Genomic DNA, 12,337 nt, shown 5'->3' on the forward strand with positions numbered 1-12,337 from the left:
TTCCCAGCAGTGTCACCTCTCCAGTCAGCAGCTCAGTGATCTTGTGGGGGACTCCTAGGATCTTCTGCTCATGTGGCAGGGGGCGATGGGGAGGCTCTGTAATGGAATGAGGGGTCCAGCTCCACCAACCTGACTCAGAGAAGGAAGCTGCCCCCGATGTCACCTTCAATATTCTATAATCCTGTGAAGGGAGAAAAACAAAAGGGAAATAATTTTTTCCTGACTCCAAATCCGTTCTGTCACCTCTCTTACATTCAACAGTCTCACTGCTCTTACAGTAAAGAGTCCATAGTCTCACTGCTCTTACAGTATAGAGTCCATAGTCTCACTGCTCTTACAGTATAGAGTCCATAGTCTCGCTGCTCTTACAGTATAGAGTCCATAGTCTCACTGCTCTTACAGTAAGAGTCCATAGTCTCACTGCTCTTACAGTATAGAGTCCATAGTCTCACTGCTCTTACAGTATAGAGTCCATAGTCTCACTGCTCTTACAGTATAGAGTCCATAGTCTCACTGCTCTTACAGTAAGAGTCCATAGTCTCACTGCTCTTACAGTAAGGAGTCCATAGTCTCACTGCTCTTACAGTATAGAGTCCATAGTCTCACTGCTCTTACAGTATAGAGTCCATAGTCTCACTGCTCTTACAGTATAGAGTCCATAGTCTCACTGCTCTTACAGTAAGAAGTCCATAGTCTCACTGCTCTTACAGTAAAGAGTCCATAGTCTCACTGCTCTTACAGTAAAGAGTCCATAGTCTCACTGCTCTTACAATATAGAGTCCATAGTCTCACTGCTCTTACAGTATAGAGTCCATAGTCTCACTGCTCTTACAGTATAGAGTCCATAGTCTCACTGCTCTTACAGTAAGAAGTCCATAGTCTCACTGCTCTTACAGTAAAGAGTCCATAGTCTCACTGCTCTTACAGTAAAGAGTCCATAGTCTCACTGCTCTTACAGTATAGAGTCCATAGTCTCACTGCTCTTACAGTATAGAGTCCATAGTCTCACTGCTCTTACAGTATAGAGTCCATAGTCTCACTGCTCTTACAGTATAGAGTACATAGTCTCACTGCTCTTACAGTATAGAGTCCATAGTCTCACTGCTCTTACAGTATAGAGTCCATAGTCTCACCGCTCTTACAGTATAGAGTCCATAGTCTCACCGCTCTTACAGTATAGAGTCCATAGTCTCACTGCTCTTACAGTACAGAGTCCATAGTCTCACTGCTCTTACAGTATAGAGTCCATAGTCTCACTGCTCTTACAGTATAGAGTCCATAGTCTCACTGCTCTTACAGTATAGAGTCCATAGTCTCACTGCTCTTACAGTATAGAGTCCATAGTCTCACTGCTCTTACCGTATAGAGCCCACAGTCTCACTGCTCTTACAGTATAGAGTCCATAGTCTCACTGCTCTTACAGTAAAGAGTCCATGGTCTCACTGCTCTTACTGTAAAGAGTCCATAGTCTCACTGCTCTTACAGTAAAGAGTCCATAGTCTCACTGCTCTTACAGTAAAGAGTCCATAGTCTCACTGCTCTTACAGTATAGAGTCCACAGTCTCACTGCTCTTACAGTATAGAGTCCATAGTCTCACTGCTCTTACAGTAAAGAGTCCATGGTCTCACTGCTCTTACTGTAAAGAGTCCATAGTCTCACTGCTCTTACAGTAAAGAGTCCATAGTCTCACTGCTCTTACAGTAAAGAGTCCATAGTCTCACTGCTCTTACAGTAAAGAGTCCATAGTCTCACTGCTCTTACAGTATAGAGTCCATAGTATCACTGCTCTTATAGTAAAAAATTGTCCCACAGCTCTTACAGTACTATGTCTAGAGCAATATTCTCTAACTTGTGGTTCTAAAACTGCTGCAAAACTACAACTTCCATCATTCTGACAGACACAGGCTGTTATAGCTGCAGTTTAATACACACTATTACCAAAAAGTCCAGGATATTTGGATTGTGGGTAAAAAGTTTTAGGATGAACCTAAAATTGCCCTCTAACATTTACAAGTGAACTTAATCTGACCTTCTCTAACCTTCTAAATGTCCAACTGTTCAGTGTTTCTGTACTCTTTCCACAACTTGCTGTTCTCTCAAAAAGAGCCTAACGGCAAAATTCACACCAGGTGTTTGATCCATGAATCGCCCAATACATTTCCCGGTTCAATTAGAATTGGTATTTAAATAGTCCTCCTCATCATGCTGCTCACATTCTGACATCATGAGACCAAGACGACATCTAACAATTAATGAACAGTGTGCCGGCATACATACATAATTCCTCTGGATAGCCATCTTATATGCTTCTGGCCTATGTAAAAAACAGTGAACTCTCATCTTCCCGAAGCCTGGGTCGCCTATGATATAGATGGACACTTTTATTACCACTACTCTTTGAGGCCGGCTATAAAAGGTCATAAAGGCTATACCAGGCCCAGCTCATCCTATAAGATAAGATCAGCTCGCTGTCAAGCCTGGCTGGAGCGTGACGTCATTAATTTCCAGGTCTGGTTTGAGGAGAGCTAATAGCCCTTAATTAGCTCTGGGCATAAAACCAGTCCACTTTCATATTTCATTTATGAATCAACTTATGCCCTTTCTGACACCAGATCCAGGCTCTACAGAGTATTGTGGTTAATTGGGTATCAAATATGACTAGAGGATGTGATTCTGTAGCTGACCTATGGGTGGTAGAAGAACTACAGGTCCCAGCATTACCGTGTGGTCTCATTCTGTAGGTAAATAAATAAGGATCGCAAATATGTATTCTGTATAAAAATATGCCGATGTATCAGGGAGATACGGGCTTAAGTATAATCCTCATTGTAGGAACTGAACTTTGATGGGGTCATAAAACACTTGGGGGCCATTCCCTAGGCTTCACAGTCCCTCTGCTGCCATTGGCTGACAGGAGTAAGTCTCCTGCCCATGGCAGAGTTCATAAAAATCCATGCACAAGGACAGAGGAGAGAGACCCATGGAACATCACCAGACACTTAATTGGACATTGACGGCATATCCCTGTATCAGAAGAACTTTGAGGGTCTCCCCTGATACATACTGAAAAGGGGTTTGCAAGGATTCAAAAAGGACATATGAGCGACCATCTGAAACCCTGCAGAGAAACTAAGTATTCTTTCATCTTTTTCCCTTTCATTTGAACTGTCGTGATTATTTATATTGTTATTATTATTCTGTAGATTTATAGTCATTGTCATTAGACTTGTCTGCACTGCTTTTTACCTCTTATTAAAGATTATAAAATCTAAGTGGCCAAGTCTTCCATATTCTAAGCTGCTGAACAACGTACCTTGCCTTTGAGGAGACGTTACCAGGTAGTTAGTTACATTGCATTTAGGAATTGTAGCTGGGGGTGATTGACTGCGGTTGGTCAGTAAGTGATATCCGGTTCATCCACTGATCTGTGTGATAGTGAATGACCCGGATAGTCGGCTCGTGGACCGGGAACCCACGTGGTGGCAGTTACCGAAGTGTAGTGGGGGGTGTTAGCCGAGTGGTAATACCCCGGTCACGTGAGGTCTCTGTGTGTGCGCAGACTCCGTCACAGACCACTACGTCACAGCTGTGGGATCCGGAGCGGTCGGATCCATAGTTCGTGACAAACAGTACCTCCCCATTGTGAGGCTTCAAGTAGGATGTTCTCAGACGGAAGTGGCCCCTGAGCTTAGAGTGTTACTGAGTGTCATCAGCAGGTTGTATCAGAGATCTTAACTTATCCGGAGGAGAAATCCCCCTTTTTTTCTTTTCTTTTTTTTTATAACAAAGAACGATACATGACTTAATCCACTGAGCAATGGAGGCTTTGCTAGCTGCTTTCCCCCGATTAAGTCCAAGAAACTGAATGAAAAGCTGGTTTGATTTCCTCAAGTTCTTAGTTGACTCTAGATACTGGAGCACACATCTTCTGACATCAAGGTTATGGAACAACTTCTCCTTTTCAGACACCGCCTGAGAACAAAAGGAAGGAAGAGATATTTCTTCTTGACAGTGAAATTTGGATAGAACTTTAAGGAGAAATTCTGGAGCATGTCTTAAAACAATTGTAGCTTCCGATATTGTTAGGTAAGGTGGCATGATAGAGAACGCCTGGATCTCTCCTATTCTCCTAGCCGTTGTAATGGCCAATAGAAAAGCCGTTTTTAATGTCAACATTTTTAAGGGAATATCAGTGATCGGCTCAAATGGGGAATGCATTAAAACAGACAAGACTAGATTCAAGTCCCACGGAGGAACAGAAGATCTGAATTTTGGGGGTAATCTACATGCTCCTTTAAGGAATCTTATGACAAGATCCAGATCTGCTAATTTTGTACCCATAAAAGCGCTTAGAGCTACAATCTAAACCCTTAAGGTACTGTCAGACCTTTGTCAAGGCCTGTTTGTAGAAAGTCTAGTATCAGACTGATGTCTGGCGCCATGGAGGAGCCCCAGGTGTTTTTGGCAAACCGAAGGAAGGCTTCCCAGGATCTTAAGTACATTTTTGATGTCACAGGCTTTCTGCTGTGTATAAGAGTGGTGATAACAACATCTGAAAGGTCCTTCTTCTTCAAGATGGTCCTCTCAACCTCCAGGCAGTCAGACGGAGCTGAGGAACCCTGGGATGAATAACTGGGCCCTGTGACAAAAGATCTGGTAGGGGAGGGTTAGGGTAATCTTCCCCCGCTAACTTCTTTATCACCGGGAACCATTTCGCACAAATTTGACTGAACACTATTGGATTCAGACTCCAATCTCCTTCTTTCAGACGTTTCCTGCTCAGAAAGTCTGCCACTAGATGTTCCTTTCCTCTTACATGGATCGCTGAAAGGGACAATAAATTCTCTTCGGCCCAGACAAAGATATTTTTTGCCAGCAGAGCGAGAGATCGACTCCTCTTCCCTCCTTGTTTGTTTCAGTAGGCTACCGTGCTGGTATTGTCGGAAAGAATCCTTACATGATTTAACCGAATCGAGGGCGCGAAGGCTTTTAGGACCTGCCAGACTGCATTCAGTTCTCGCCTGTGAAGATGCTTGCTCCATATCTGCTTTCCATAGCCCTTGCTTCATGGCGCCCATCATGTGTGCTCCCCAACCCTGCTTGCTTGCGTCGGTTGTAATCACCATTTGGTTTGTTTGATGCCATTCCACCCCTCGGGACAGGTTTTTCCGCTTTGTCCACCAGGACAGAGAAAACTTCACCCACGCTGGAACTCTTACTTTTTTTTTGTTCAAGAAAATTTGCTTCTTGTCCCAAACCTGCAACAGGAAGGGGGAAGAAGACCCGACTTTTGCAGATTTATGATCCAGCCTAAGGCCTCATGCACACGACTGTTTTGGTCCGCATCCGAGCCGCAGTTTTTGCGGCTTGGATGCGGACCCATTCACTTCAATGGGGCCGCAAAAGATGCGGAAAGCACTCCATAAAAATATATAAATGTGGTATCTCTGTAATCGTACTGACCCGGAGAATGAAGAGAACAGGTCAGTTTTATCTCATAGGGAACGCTGTAAAAACAAAACCCATAAAACTATATAAATGTGGTATCACTGTAATCGTACTGACAGGAGAATGAAGGGAACAGGACAGTTTTATCTCATAGGGAACACTGTAAAAACAAAACCTATAAAACTATATAAATGTGGTATCACTGTAATCGTACTGACCGGAGAATGAAGAGAACAGGTCAGTTTTATCTCATAGGGAACGCTGTAAATACAAAACCCATAAAACTATATAAATGTGGCATCACTGTAATCGTACTGACCCGGAGAATGAAGAGAACAGGTCAGTTTTATCTCATAGGGAACGCTGTAAAAACAAAACCCATAAAACTATATAAATGTGGTATCACTGTAATCGTACTGACCCGGAGAATGAAGAGAACAGGTCAGTTTTATCTCATAGGGAACGCTGTAAAAACAAAACCCATAAACTATATAAATGTGGTATCGCTGTAATCGTACTGACCGGAGAATGAAGGGAACAGGACAGTTTTATCTCATAGGGAACGCTGTAAATAGTAACATAGTACATAAGGCCGAAAAAAGACATTTGTCCATCCAGTTCGGCCTGTTATCCCGCAAGTTGATCCAGAGGAAGACCCCTCTCTAGTGGCTATAGCCTGTAATATTATTAAGCTCCAGAAATACGTCCAGGCCCCTCCTGAATTCCTTTATTGTACTCACCATCACCACCTCCTCAGGCAGAGAGCTCCATAGTCTCACTGCTCTTACCGTAAAGAATCCTTTTCTATGTTTGTGTACAAACCTTTTTTCCTCCAGACGCAGAGGATGTCCCCTCGTCACAGTCACAGTCCTGGGGATAAATAGCTGATGGAATAGATCTCTGTACTGACCCTTGATATATTTATACATATTAATTAGATCTCCCCTCAGTCGTCTTTTTTCTAAAGTGAATAACTCTAATTTTGATAATCTTTCAGGGTACTGTAGTTGCCCCATTCCAGTTATTACTTTAGTTGCCCTCCTCTGGACCTTCTCCAGCTCTGCTATGTCTGCCTTGTTTACAGGAGCCCAGAACTGTACACAGTACTCCATGTGTGAAAACCCATAAAACTATATAAATGTGGTATCACTGTAATCGTACTGACCCGGAGAATGAGGAGAACAGGACAGTTTTATCTCATAGGGAACGCTGTAAAAACAAAACCCATAAAACTATATAAATGTGGTATCTCTGTAATCGTACTGACCGGAGAATGAAGAGAACAGGTCAGTTTTATCTCATAGGGAACTCTGTAAATACAAAACCCATAAAACTATATAAATGTGATATCACTGTAATCGTACTGACCGGAGAATGAAGAGAACAGGTCAGTTTTATCTCATAGGGAACGCTGTAAATACAAAACCCATAAAACTATATAAATGTGGTATCTCTGTAATCGTACTGACCCGGAGAATGAAGAGAACAGGACAGTTTTATCTCATAGGGAACGCTGTAAAAACAAAACCCATAAAACTATATAAATGTGGTATCTCTGTAATCGTACTGACCCGGAGAATGAAGAGAACAGGTCAGATTTATGTCATAGGGAACACTGTAATAACAAGACCCATAAAACTATATAAATGTGGTATCACTGTAATCGTACTGACCGGAGAATGAGGAGAACAGGTCAGTTTTATCTCATAGAGAACGCTGTAAATACAAAACCTATAAAACTATATAAATGTGGTATCACTGTAATCGTACTGACCCGGAGAATGAAGGGAACAGGTCAGTTTTATCTCATAGAGAACGTTGTAATAACAAGACCCATAAAACTATATAAATGTGGTATCACTGTAATCGTACTGACCGGAGAATGAAGGGAACAGGTCAGTTTTATCTCATAGGGAACGCTGTAATAACAAGACCCATAAAACTATATAAATGTGGTATCTCTGTAATCGTACTGACCCCGAGAATGAAGAGAACAGGTCAGTTTTATCTCATAGGGAACGCTGTAAATACAAACCCCATAAAACTATATAAATGTGGTATCTCTGTAATCGTACTGACCCGGAGAATGAAGGGAACTGGTCAGTTTTATCTCATAGGGAACGCTGTAAACACAAAACCCATAAAACTATATAAATGTGGTATCTCTGTAATCGTACTGACCCGGAGAATGAAGGGAACAGGTCAGTTTTATCTCATAGGGAACGTTGTAAATACAAACCCCATAAAACTATATAATGGGGTATCACTGTAATCGTACTGACCCGGAGAATGAAGGGAACAGGTCAGTTTTATCTCATAGGGAACGCTGTAAACACAAAACCCATAAAACTATATAAATGTGGTATCGCTGTAATCGTACTGACCGGAGAATGAGGAGAACAGGTCAGTTTTATCTCATAGGGAACGCTGTAAATACAAAACCCATAAAACTATATAAATGTGGTATCTCTGTAATCGTACTGACCGGAGAATGAAGAGAACAGGTCAGTTTTATCTCATAGGGAACGCTGTAAACACAAACCCCATAAAACTATATAAATGTGGTATCACTGTAATCGTACTGACCCGGAGAATGGAGAGAACAGATCAGTTTTATCTCATAGGGAACGCTGTAATAACAAAACCCATAAAACTATATAAATGTGGTATCACTGTAATCGTACTGACCGGAGAATGAGGAGAACAGGTCAGTTTTATCTCATAGGGAACGCTGTAATAACAAGACCCATAAAACTATATAAATGTGGTATCTCTGTAATCGTACTGACCCGGAGAATGAAGGGAACAGGTCAGTTTTATCTCATAGGGAACGCTGTAATAACAAGACCCATAAAACTATATAAATGTGGTATCACTGTAATCGTACTGACCCGGAGAATGAAGGGAACAGGTCAGTTTTATCTCATAGGGAACGCTGTAATAACAAGACCCATAAAACTATATAAATGTGGTATCTCTGTAATCGTACTGACCCGGAGAATGACGGGAACAGGTCAGTTTTATCTCATAGGGAACGCTGTAATAACAAAACCCATAAAACTATATAAATGTGGTATCACTGTAATCGTACTGACCGGAGAATGAAGGGAACAGGTCAGTTTTATCTCATAGGGAACGCTGTAATAACAAGACCCATAAAACTATATAAATGTGGTATCACTGTAATCGTACTGACCGGAGAATGAAGAGAACAGGTCAGTTTTATCTCATAGGGAACGCTGTAAACACAAAACCTATAAAACTATATAAATGTGGTATCTCTGTAATCGTACTGACCCGGAGAATGAAGAGAACAAGTCAGTTTTATCTCATAGGGAACGCTGTAAAAACAAAACCCATAAAACTATATAAATGTGGTATCTCTGTAATCGTACTGACCGGAGAATGACGGGAACAGGTCAGTTTTATCTCATAGGGGACGCTGTAAACACAAAACCCATAAACTATATAAATGTGGTATCTCTGTAATCGTACTGACCCAGAGAATGAAGAGAACAGGTCAGTTTTATCTCATAGGGAACGCTGTAAAAACAAAACCCATAAAACTATATAAATGTGGTATCCCTGTAATCGTACTGACCGGAGAATGAAGGGAACAGGTCAGTTTTATCTCATAGAGAACGCTGTAAATACAAAACCCATAAAACTATATAAATGTGGTATCACTGTAATCGTACTGACCCGGAGAATGAAGGGAACAGGTCAGTTTTATCTCATAGGGAACGCTGTAAACACAAAACCTATAAAACTATATAAATGTGGTATCACTGTAATCGTACTGACCCGGAGAATGAAGGGAACAGGTCAGTTTTATCTCACAGGGAACGCTGTAAACACAAAACCTATAAAACTATATAAATGTGGTATCACTGTAATCGTACTGACCCGGAGAATGAAGGGAACAGGTCAGTTTTATCTCACAGGGAACGCTGTAAATACAAAACCCATAAAACTATATAAATGTGGTATCACTGTAATCGTACTGACCGGAGAATGAAGAGAACAGGTCAGTTTTATCTCATAGGGAACTCTGTAAATACAAAACCCATAAAACTATATAAATGTGATATCACTGTAATCGTACTGACCGGAGAATGAAGAGAACAGGTCAGTTTTATCTCATAGGGAACGCTGTAAATACAAAACCCATAAAACTATATAAATGTGGTATCACTGTAATCATACTGACCCGGAGAATGAAGAGAACAGGTCAGTTTTATCTCATAGGGAACGCTGTAAATACAAAACCCATAAAACTATATAAATGTGGTATCTCTGTAATCGTACTGACCCGGAGAATGAAGAGAACAGGACAGTTTTATCTCATAGGGAACGCTGTAAAAACAAAACCCATAAAACTATATAAATGTGGTATCTCTGTAATCGTACTGACCCGGAGAATGAAGAGAACAGGTCAGATTTATGTCATAGGGAACACTGTAATAACAAGACCCATAAAACTATATAAATGTGGTATCTCTGTAATCGTACTGACCGGAGAATGAGGAGAACAGGTCAGTTTTATCTCATAGAGAACGCTGTAAATACAAAACCTATAAAACTATATAAATGTGGTATCACTGTAATCGTACTGACCCGGAGAATGAAGGGAACAGGTCAGTTTTATCTCATAGAGAACGTTGTAATAACAAGACCCATAAAACTATATAAATGTGGTATCACTGTAATCGTACTGACCGGAGAATGAAGGGAACAGGTCAGTTTTATCTCATAGGGAACGCTGTAATAACAAGACCCATAAAACTATATAAATGTGGTATCTCTGTAATCGTACTGACCCCGAGAATGAAGAGAACAGGTCAGTTTTATCTCATAGGGAACGCTGTAAATACAAACCCCATAAAACTATATAAATGTGGTATCTCTGTAATCGTACTGACCCGGAGAATGAAGGGAACTGGTCAGTTTTATCTCATAGGGAACGCTGTAAATACAAAACCCATAAAACTATATAAATGTGGTATCACTGTAATCGTACTGACCGGAGAATGAAGAGAACAGGTCAGTTTTATCTCATAGGGAACGCTGTAAACACAAAACCCATAAAACTATATAAATGTGGTATCTCTGTAATCGTACTGACCCGGAGAATGAAGGGAACTGGTCAGTTTTATCTCATAGGGAACGTTGTAAATACAAACCCCATAAAACTATATAATGGGGTATCACTGTAATCGTACTGACCCGGAGAATGAAGGGAACAGGTCAGTTTTATCTCATAGGGAACGCTGTAAACACAAAACCCATAAAACTATATAAATGTGGTATCGCTGTAATCGTACTGACCGGAGAATGAGGAGAACAGGTCAGTTTTATCTCATAGGGAACGCTGTAAATACAAAACCCATAAAACTATATAAATGTGGTATCTCTGTAATCGTACTGACCGGAGAATGAAGAGAACAGGTCAGTTTTATCTCATAGGGAACGCTGTAAACACAAAACCCATAAAACTATATAAATGTGGTATCACTGTAATCGTACTGACTGGAGAATGAAGAGAACAGGTCAGTTTTATCTCATAGGGAACGCTGTAAACACAAACCCCATAAAACTATATAAATGTGGTATCACTGTAATCGTACTGACCCGGAGAATGGAGAGAACAGATCAGTTTTATCTCATAGGGAACGCTGTAATAACAAAACCCATAAAACTATATAAATGTGGTATCACTGTAATCGTACTGACCGGAGAATGAGGAGAACAGGTCAGTTTTATCTCATAGGGAACGCTGTAAATACAAACCCCATAAAACTATATAAATGTGGTATCACTATAATCGTACTGACCCGGAGAATGAGGAGAACAGGTCAGTTTTATCTCATAGGGAACGCTGTAAATACAAACCCCATAAAACTATATAAATGTGGTATCTCTGTAATCGTACTGACCCGGAGAATGAAGGGAACAGGTCAGTTTTATCTCATAGGGAACACTGTAATAACAAGACCCATAAAACTATATAAATGTGGTATCTCTGTAATCGTACTGACCCGGAGAATGAAGGGAACAGGTCAGTTTTATCTCATAGGGAACGCTGTAAATACAAAACCCATAAAACTATATAAATGTGGTATCTCTGTAATCGTACTGACCCGGAGAATGAAGAGAACAGGTCAGTTTTATCTTATAGGGAACGCTGTAAATACAAAACCCATAAAACTATATAAATGTGGTATCACTGTAATCGTACTGACTGGAGAATGAAGAGAACAGGTCAGTTTTATTTCATAGAGGACCACTCTGTCCTCCCTACAGACCCCACTGCCCCCCCAGACTCCTCCCTCCTGACCCCTCTCTCATCCCCCCAGACCCCTTTGTCCCCTCCCCCAGACTCCTCTCTCTCCTCCTCCAGACCCCACTGCCCCCCCAGACTCCTCCCTCCTGACCCCTCTCTCATCCCCCCAGACCCCTTTGTCCCCTCCCCCAGAATCCTCTCTCTCCTCCTCCAGACCCCACTGCCCCCCCAGACTCCTCCCTCCTGACCCCCCCCTCCCCCAGACCCCTCTGCCCCCTCAGACTCCCCCCCCTCCCCCTCCCGACCCCTTTGTCCCCTCCTCCAGAGACCTCTGTCCTTTGTCCTCCCTCCTGACCCCCCCCCCCCCGACCCCTCTGTCCCCTCCTCCAGTCCCTCTGCGGCCCCCCTGACCCCCAGGACACAGCGGCAGACAGCTCAGCGGCGGCCCTCTCCTGGCAGCAGACACCATGAAGGCTCTGTGTGCGCCGGTAGGTGGATGTGACAGAAGACGGTCCGCACGGTGTGAACAGGTTATACGTACCGGCCAGCACACTACTAGACTGCAGGACCTGCCGTGACGTCATCACCAGGCGACAAGACATGGA

The 12,337-nt window shown here is 42.1% G+C and overlaps 1 long non-coding RNA gene across 2 annotated transcripts in view; it reads right to left on the reverse strand.

The window, feature by feature from the left end:
• Window positions 1-12,337, reverse strand: part of LOC122922641 — a 28,034-nt gene extending 15,697 nt beyond the window's left edge. For both annotated transcript variants that reach the window (XR_006387166.1, XR_006387165.1), the window contains exons 1-2: window positions 12,274-12,337; window positions 17-181 (exon numbers count right to left, since the gene is read on the reverse strand). This is a non-coding gene — a long non-coding RNA (uncharacterized LOC122922641). The remainder of the gene's footprint in view (window positions 1-16; window positions 182-12,273) is intronic.

Source organism: Bufo gargarizans, unplaced genomic scaffold (genome assembly GCF_014858855.1).
Source record: "Bufo gargarizans isolate SCDJY-AF-19 unplaced genomic scaffold, ASM1485885v1 fragScaff_scaffold_57_pilon, whole genome shotgun sequence".
Lineage (NCBI taxonomy): Eukaryota > Metazoa > Chordata > Amphibia > Anura > Bufonidae > Bufo > Bufo gargarizans.